Source organism: Callithrix jacchus, chromosome 12 (genome assembly GCF_049354715.1).
Source record: "Callithrix jacchus isolate 240 chromosome 12, calJac240_pri, whole genome shotgun sequence".
NCBI classification, from domain to species: Eukaryota; Metazoa; Chordata; class Mammalia; order Primates; family Cebidae; genus Callithrix; species Callithrix jacchus.
In genome coordinates, this window is record NC_133513.1 from 69,589,872 (window position 1) to 69,598,556 (window position 8,685).

The window sequence follows — 8,685 nt, forward strand, 5'->3', positions numbered from 1 at the left end:
ATATTGGCATTTTGAGAACCACAGATCCTACCGGTCTAGACGGAACTCGAATATTTTCATTATGGACACTCAAAAGGAAAAGTCCAATGTTTCTAAGATGTTTTTTCATGCTTGCTTCCAATGTACGGTATATTAGTTGTCAAAATTCAGTGTTTCATCACTGTGACATTGGCTAGGCAGAATGAATACTACTGTTCAGAGGGAGAAAAATCAAATCTTGAGAAAAAGTAAATCTTGAGTTTGGAAACAGTTTTATGAGGGCAGCACTTCTGAAATGAATGTTTATCTGCAAGCTGAAGATTTACCAACCCTTTTTATGAACTGGATATTTTTTAATTGGCATAGATAGATAGATGATCTCCTAGGTGGATGCTAGTGGGCAAATAGCAATAATTTCTCTTTTCTAGAAGAATGTGACTATTGCATAAAAGTCATACACGTAAAGGTTAGCCAGGGAGAATGCATTTGTGTTGTATGTATATATATTGTAAATAACCAGAAGCAGCATAATGAAGAAAAGGGCAATTTAAAAAGAAATTTAAAAAAAAAAGAAGGGAGGGAGGGAAAGAGCCACTGAGTAAAGCCACAGAATTGAATTAAACACTGTGAGCCACGGATATGTTCTTTATTTCAAAGTGCTAAATTAAGTCCAGTGATCACTGCATATCCCTCAACTTATTTTAAGATGAAGACTGCTTTCTTGAATTTCCAGTTAGGAAGCAGGTGATACACACAACATAAAAGGTTTAGACTTAGAAGTGAAGACACTGGTGTGGCAACACTAGTGACCTCCTTTAAAAGCCACACTTCTGTAGAAGTAACACCATGCCCTGTGACTGCATTTGAAAATTCTCCCCTGCTGACAGTGCTTCTAAATTGGATATGTTTACTTGAGCCATTTAGATGCATAGTTTTTTACTGGGCTAACATACAGGTGCTCGTCAGTTAGATATTTACAGACTGTAGGCTATGAAATATGAAAATAATTTATAAACAGATAACTCTCGGGTGGAAACCAAACTATCATGCCATTGCATATGCCCAGACATGAAAGCATTATCAACAACAGTAGCAGACATGAAGCAACCTGCCACTCCTATCGCTCAGTTTTCATAGAACGAAATATCTTAGTGACATGGATTTCCAACAGAACATAGAAGAAATGGGTGCTACCTAAATGTGGCCCCATGCTTCAAAGGAGTATTTAAGTTCTTTGAATATGTTCTCAATCTCAAACACAAGAATGGCTAGATGTTACAGGCACTCAGTGAGGACAGAACTTGATTCATTTCTTTCCACTTGGATGCCAACCAAAGTTCGACCATTCTTAAAAATTCCTTCCAATATGATAAAAAATTAATAAATATCCTTTGATTTGATGATTCATGGTAGTCCCAATTGGGGTGATACTCCCCTGGAAGGTTAAGTTCAACTGCCATGTGAAAAGGTACACAACCTCTCTAAGCTTCAGTCATCTAGAGAATGGGAACAGATATCACTGAGTTTTCAGTACAAGTTAAATGAGATGATTTAGGTAGGGCACTTGTATGCCAAGTACCTTGGACATAGTAAGTACTTAGTGAATGGAAGCTGAACAGAAATGAAATGGAAACTGTGTGCTTAGCATTTTTGGTCTTGGTTTTCAAGGCCATAAACCAACACCAAAAATCGAAGAGAGAAGATAATCATGCATGTTGCAGAGTCGACCAATGTGGTCCTTTCCTGCCACTCTCTTCAGCCAAATGCCAACCTTAGTGCTTCATGACAGTGGTTTAACAATTAGGAAATAAGAGCTGTGGGAAAATAATTATTATTAATAATGATGGGCTGAAGGGAAAGGTGAGTGGTGGGAGAAAAGAGAAGAGGGTGACCCTTTCTAAGAGAACATTTCTCCTCGCTGGGGCCTCCATGGTATCTGTGAAGTAAAGTCAGCCCACTTCAGGGTGGAGCTTGGCTGAACCACAGAGCCCCTTGGGAGCAATTCATTGTCATTACTTCCAATCACTTTTTTTCTTTCTTTTTTTGAAGGTTGGATGCAAAAAGTCTAGTTAGCCATGCTCCTCAGTGCTTTCCACACTATCATCCTCAGTCAATGCAAGGCCCTCTCTCTTCATATTTTCTCTTTCTTCCAAAATACCCATTCCCATCTCCTGTTCAATATATTTCTTTAAACATGAGGGATTCTTTACATGCAGTGTTGTTTCATGCACATAATTGTTATACAAATGGTGTTACATAGAGAATTTACTTCTGTCTACTTTTCCGACTCCACATTGTTCTGGAAATCCAGCCATTTTACAATGTGTGCATCTAGTCCGTGGCTCCCCGGGGCTGCCTCGTCTCCCCTAGGCTGCATCCACCCCATATGCTTCCTCCACTCCACTGGTGATGAAACAACTAGGCAATTCCCATTCCTTAGCACTAAAGTGAGGCTTCTTGTACATGCCCTGGGGTCCAGATCTAAGAATGAATTCCAGGATGAGCACTGTAGCTCACTCCTATAATCCCAGCACTTTGGGAGGCCAAGGCAGGCAGATCACTTGAGGTCAGGAGTTTGAGACCAGCCTGGCCAACATGGTGAAACCCTGTCTCTACTAAAAATACAAAATTTAGCCAGGTGTGGTGGTGCGTGCCTGTAATCCCAGTTACTCAGGAGGCTGAGGCAGAAAAATTGCTTGAGCCCGGGAGGCAGAGGTTGCAGTGAGCCGAGATAACACCACTGCACTCCAGCCTGGGTGAGAGAGTAAGCCTCTGTCTCAAAAAAAATTTTTTTAATTAAAAAATAAATAAAAATGAATTCCAAGTCCCACCCCACATATACTGAATCAAAGCCTCCCGAGGTGGTAGGCGTATGTGGGAAGGAAACACTGGACTCAATGACAAAAATCCTTCCCTACTTTAGCACTAAGGCAATCTGCAAATAATCTGAAAGGCTATGAGCCAGCCTGGAGACTGGATCCTCTGACCAGCAAGAAGAGGAAGTAGGTTTAGCTTCCTGCCACCGGAGAGGTTTCAAGAGGCTTCCCTGATTGTGAAAGTTGCTACTTGTTTGAGTTATTCCATCCCATCTGGCCTTGGCATTTTGTATCATCTGACCCTCGTGAAAGGTCAGAGGCCAAGACGACTTCTTCAGCGCCCCTTGAATACTAAGATGCCTGTTTTTCTGCCTTTAAAAACTTCCCAGCCGATCGTGGTGGCTCAAGCCCATAATCCCAAACATGGTGAAATCCCATTTCTACTAAAAATACAAAAAATTATCCGGGTGTGGTGGCACAAGCCTGTAGTCCCAGCTACTCGGGAGGCTGAGACAAGAGAATCACTTGAACCTGGGAGGTGGAGATTGCAGTGAGCAGAGATGGCATCACTGTGTTCTAGCCTGGGCGACAGAGTGAGACTCCATCTTAAAAAAACAAACAAACAAACAAACAAAACAAAACCCAACAAACTTATCTAGCTTGATTTAATCACGTCACAGTGTATTCAGATAGCAAATCATCATGTTACACATATAAATATATACAATTTTATTTGTCAATTATACCTTAATAAAGCTGAAGGGAAACTTCCCTGGTGAGCCTGTGCACATGTGTTGAAGGATATCTTCTAATTTTATTTCACTTATGAAATCTGAAAAGTAAGCTTCCAGTACAAATTTTGGAGATTGTTGAAACTGTCTCAGAAGTCCTGAATAAATTATTTGTTGGACATAAAATTTCCCTGTCTCCTGGTTTCCTGCCCCCCACCGCAGCACCCCAGCTAATTAGATGGAGGATGTTGAGATCACTGTGTTTTCTCTCTCCCCTCCCCCATTTTCAGGTTTGGACCACTTTGCCGCTGTCATTGAGATATCACTTCACTTTATATACCTGAGATTTCTTTTAAAATAAGTAGTTAAGCCAGGTGCAGTGTCTCAAGCTTGTAATCCCAGCACTTAGAGAGCCCGAGGCAGATGGATCACTTGAGGTCAGGAGTTCAAGACCAGTCTGGTCAACATGGCAAACTACCATCTCTACCAAAAATACAAAAATTAGCTGGGCGTGGTGGCAGTCACCTGTAATCTCAGCTACTCCAGAGGCTGAGGCAGGAGAATCACTTGAACCTGGAAGGTGGCGGTTACAGTGAGCTGAGATCAACTTCAGCATTCCAGTCTGGGCAACACAGCAAGACCGTCTCAAAAAAATAAATAAAATAAAATAAGTAGTCATCTGAAATGTTTAACTCTTAGAGAAATGGACTTGACAATCTTAAAAAAAAAAAAAGAAAGAAAAATTAATGCGAACTTTCTCCTCAGCAAATGCTGTTCTGCTGGTTGCTTTTATTCTTTTTTGGCTTATATTTGCATAGCCCAGTGGCAAAGTGTCAGCCATGTTAAGATACACTTTTATAGGGTCTTTCAGTTTTATTCAAATTTTCTGTTTTATTCAAATATTTCCATGGCCAACTGGGTGGGTCAATCCTTTAAGTCTTGGGTCAATGCGTCATAATAATAATGTTTGAGTCTATGTTATGACCATGCCTTATGATAAGTAACTTGTTTGCATTTGTCTCATTTAGTTCTCACAACCATGCCTTTTTTTTGTTTAAAGACAAAGTCTCCCTCTGTCGCCCAGGCTGGAGTACAATGGCGCTATCTCGGCTCACTGCAACCTCCGCCTCCAGATTTGAGCCCGTCTCCCTGCCTCAGCCGGCCGAGCGGCTGGGATTACAGGCGTTCGCCACCATATGCCGCTAATTTTTGTATTTTAGTAGAGACGGGGCTTGTGCCATGTTAGCCAGGCTGGTCTTGAACCTCTGACGTCAGGTAATCCGCCCGCCTCAGCCTCCCAAAGTGCTGGGATCACAGGCATGAATCGCCACACCTGGCCCACGCCTTTTGAGGAGGATAGTGAGTTCCCCAGAAGCAGAGCATAAGGTGAGATCCGCAACGCCCTTACAGAGACCAGTAAGGAAGGGGAGACTGGAAAGGGTGAGAAGCCAAGGGGTGCTCCAGAGTATAGACTACGCCACAGAGGTGGCTTTTCTTTTCTTTTCGACTCGGTGTCTCGCTCTGACACTGTTGCACCAGAGCGAGTGGAAATTCAACACCAAGACAAAGTATGCCAATTGCAGGGTCTTTATTGCCGGCGGCCACGGGGGACTTAACTCTCTTCAACCCGTGGCCCCAAGCTCAGGGGGAGCAAGGCATTTAAGCTGCAAAACCACATCCTTATTCGGGGGGGCCCGTGGGCATGCAAGGCAAGCTGTCTGTACAGAAGCTAAAGTTAGCGGTTTATTGCAAGGGGAGGGGGATAGCAGTGGAAATGTTTACCCTTAACACCTCTGAGAACTGCAGTACAATAACAGTTCCGAGAATTACACCTCTGCCCAGGGCCCAGGTGGCTTCTCTATAAGATGGCAGTGCTTAGGCTTCTGTTTTTGCCCCTATCAATACCAGGCTGGAGCGCAGGGCGCAGTCTCGGCTCACTGCAAACCCTGCCTCCCGGTTCAAGTGATCCTTCCGCCTCAGCCTCCCGTGTAGCTGGGAGCGCGCTACCACGTCCAGCTAATTTTTGTATTTTTTAGTAGAGATGGGGTTTCACCGTGTCGGTCAGGATGGTCTCTATCTCTTAACCTCATGATCTGCCCACCTGAGTCGAAGGCTAAACAGGCAGTGGAGAGGGAGGGGATAATGTAAACTGCCGGCATTTCAGGCCGGGAGGGAGGGAAAGTAGGGGCAGCAGCATCGGAGCCCTTCAATCAGAGTCTCCAATGTGGACTCTTCAAGGCAATGTGAGGAACACAAAAGCTGAGGAAGGGCACTTTGGAAGGGTGAGTCGGGTGGGTCGCAAGGTCAGGAGATTGAGACCATCCTGGCTAACACAGTTAAACCCTATCTCTACTAAAAATACAACAACAACAAAAAAAGTTAGTTGGGTGTAGGGGTGCACGCCTGTAGTCCCAGCTACTTGGGAGGCTGAGGCAGGAGAATCGCTTGAACCCAGGAGGCAGAGGTTGCAGTGAGCTGAGATCACACCACTGCACTCCAGCCTGGGTGACAGAGCAAGACTACATCTCAAAAAACAAAACAAAACAAAATATTATTTCAAACAAAGGTAGTTAGAGATGTCCTCTCCAAGAAGGTATTATCTGAATAGAGACCTGAATTAATAGAATTTGGAGAAGACACAGTAGCGATAGTTGGTCTGTACTCCACAATGTTCATAGCCTCAGCTAAGACTTGAAGGGTGGAGTGACTCAACAGCTGAGGGACAGAATCATCTGAAAGTGTCTACATTCACACATTCAGTGGTTAAATGCTGGCTCTTGGCTGAGACTTCAGCAGGCTGTTGACTAGAACACCTGCATAAGTATCCCCACATGAAGTAAGTGAAGAAGTGAGTCCAGCAAACAACCAGGAAAATGGCATCTGGAGGCCGAAGGAAGAGTATGTGCAAAGACCAGAGGACAAGACCCAACTTAGTATATTAGAGGCTGGTCAAGAAGACCTGTGGGCTAGAGACAAATATGAGCAAGAGGAAGAATGGCAGACACATTTAAGAAGGTTTTCAGGATAAATCACATCAGACAGTTGTTCTCAATCCCAATGCGCAGTGGAATTGCACAGTATGTTTTAAATGTCTGGACATCCTGGCACTACCCCATCTGAATTTTTTATTGGCTTTAGGGTCCCTGATTCCTTTGCTGAAAATAATATTGTTGCTGCTGCTGCTACTGCTGTTGTTGTCGATTATAAGAAAACATTCATTTTTTGAACTTTTACTGAACCAAACACCACTATCTCAAGAAGCGAAGGCCCTCTCTGGAGAGTTTATTTGAGGATAATAGAGAATGTGGCCTTTAAAGAGGTTGTTTCCCACCTGAGAGATGCTATAGAAAAACGGCTGGGTTGGGCAGGGCCAGTAATCTTCTGATTGTTGAAGCTGCTAAATCATGAGGTGCTCCCCCTGGAGAGGTAACCATTTTAATGACCAAATCCTTCAGTGAGGAGGGCAGAGTTCCTCTTGGTCAAGTGGACATAGGTTAATGCAAGAAGCAGGGCAGAAAGACCAGGCAGCAGGTCTGGCAGTCACATTTCATGTGAAAGAAGACATCAAATAATAAAACGTGCGGTGGCAGAACTCTTCTTTTTTGCCCTGAGCCAGGACACCACCCTAGGGACTCCTTTTCTTCCTTAGGACATAGAGTATCCTTCATTGCCTCTCCATCTCCTTTTCATCCTTTCTCTAGTAAAAAGCAAGCTCTGGAAAACCATCAGACTCTTTCACTCTAAGGCATTTTGGCAAGTGGTGTCAACAAGATTTCCCATTCTACATATTCTTCTTACTAGGTGACCTTGACATTCCTCCCATTGAGTTGTAGAGTCTATGGCTCTTCCTTTTGAACCTGGATGGATGTTTTTTACTATCTCAAGCAACAAAATATGGCAAAAGTGACACCACATAACTCCCAAGGCTGGATCAAAACTATGCCATGTGCCTCCACTTTCTTCTCTGGAGACACACTCTCAGAATCAAGCTGCCATTCCCTAGGAAAGCCCAAATGATCCCAGGCAGAGAGACCACACAGAAACACCCAGTGCAGGTGTTCTTCTAGACAATAGTCTCACTGAGGTCTCAGCCAAAAGTCAGCATCGATCACCAAATAGATGAATATGGACAACTGCAAACATTATGGAATAGAAACAAGCTGGTACTCCCATGTCTTCTCCAAATTTCTGACTAACAGAATCCATGAGAATAATAAAATGGTTGTTTTATGCCATTAAATTTTGGGGTGCTGTGTTACAGTGCTATACTTTGGGTAATTGTCTCTTCCAACTTCATATTAAAATTTGATCCCAGTGTTGGAGGTGCAGACCTAACAGGAGGTGTTTGGATCATGGGGGCAATGATCCCACATGAATAAAATGAATAGAATAATGCCCTCCCTGGGGATAGGAGGGTGAGTGAGTGAGTTCTCACTATTAGTTCCTGCAAGAACTGGGTATTAAGGAGCCTGACTCCTCTCCAGCCTGTCTCTTTCTCCCTCTCCTGCCATGTGATTTCTGCACACACTGGCTCCCGTTTGCTTACTGCCCAAGGACCTCACCAGATGCAGCTGTGGTGCTATGCTTACTACACTTCTTGTGCAGCCTGCAGAACCACGAGCCAAATAAACTTCTTTTCTTTATAAATTACCCAGCCTCAGGTATTCTTTTATAGCAACCCAAAATGGACTAAGACATCCAGAAATAGTAACTAGAACAAATAGTAATGACTAATGAGGTTTAAAGTGTCTTCCCGTCTCAGTGAATAATGATAGGAGGCAGTGAGGTTGGTGTAGAAGTTCTTGGAGTCAGGTTTGGGGTCAAATCCTGGCTCAGGCCACTTACTGGTGTAAGTACTACGGCAGGTGATGATCTCTTGAACCTGTGTTTCTTTACCTATAAAATGGTATTGGAGGCTTATATGAGGGATGACTATATAAATGAGCATGTATAATAACCCCCCAATCTTCCCCTTCCCCTATGCTCCTATCCCATTCCTACCAGAAGCATGAGAGGCTTCATGGGTTAATCCACATAAAGGTTTGAGTAGTAGCTTCCTCATCCTTGGATGTCCCACCACAAGAATCTCTTTGAGTTTCTGTCCACTTATATAACCATCTTCCTGGGGGCCCAAAGGGCTGGTGCACAACTAGAAGCAG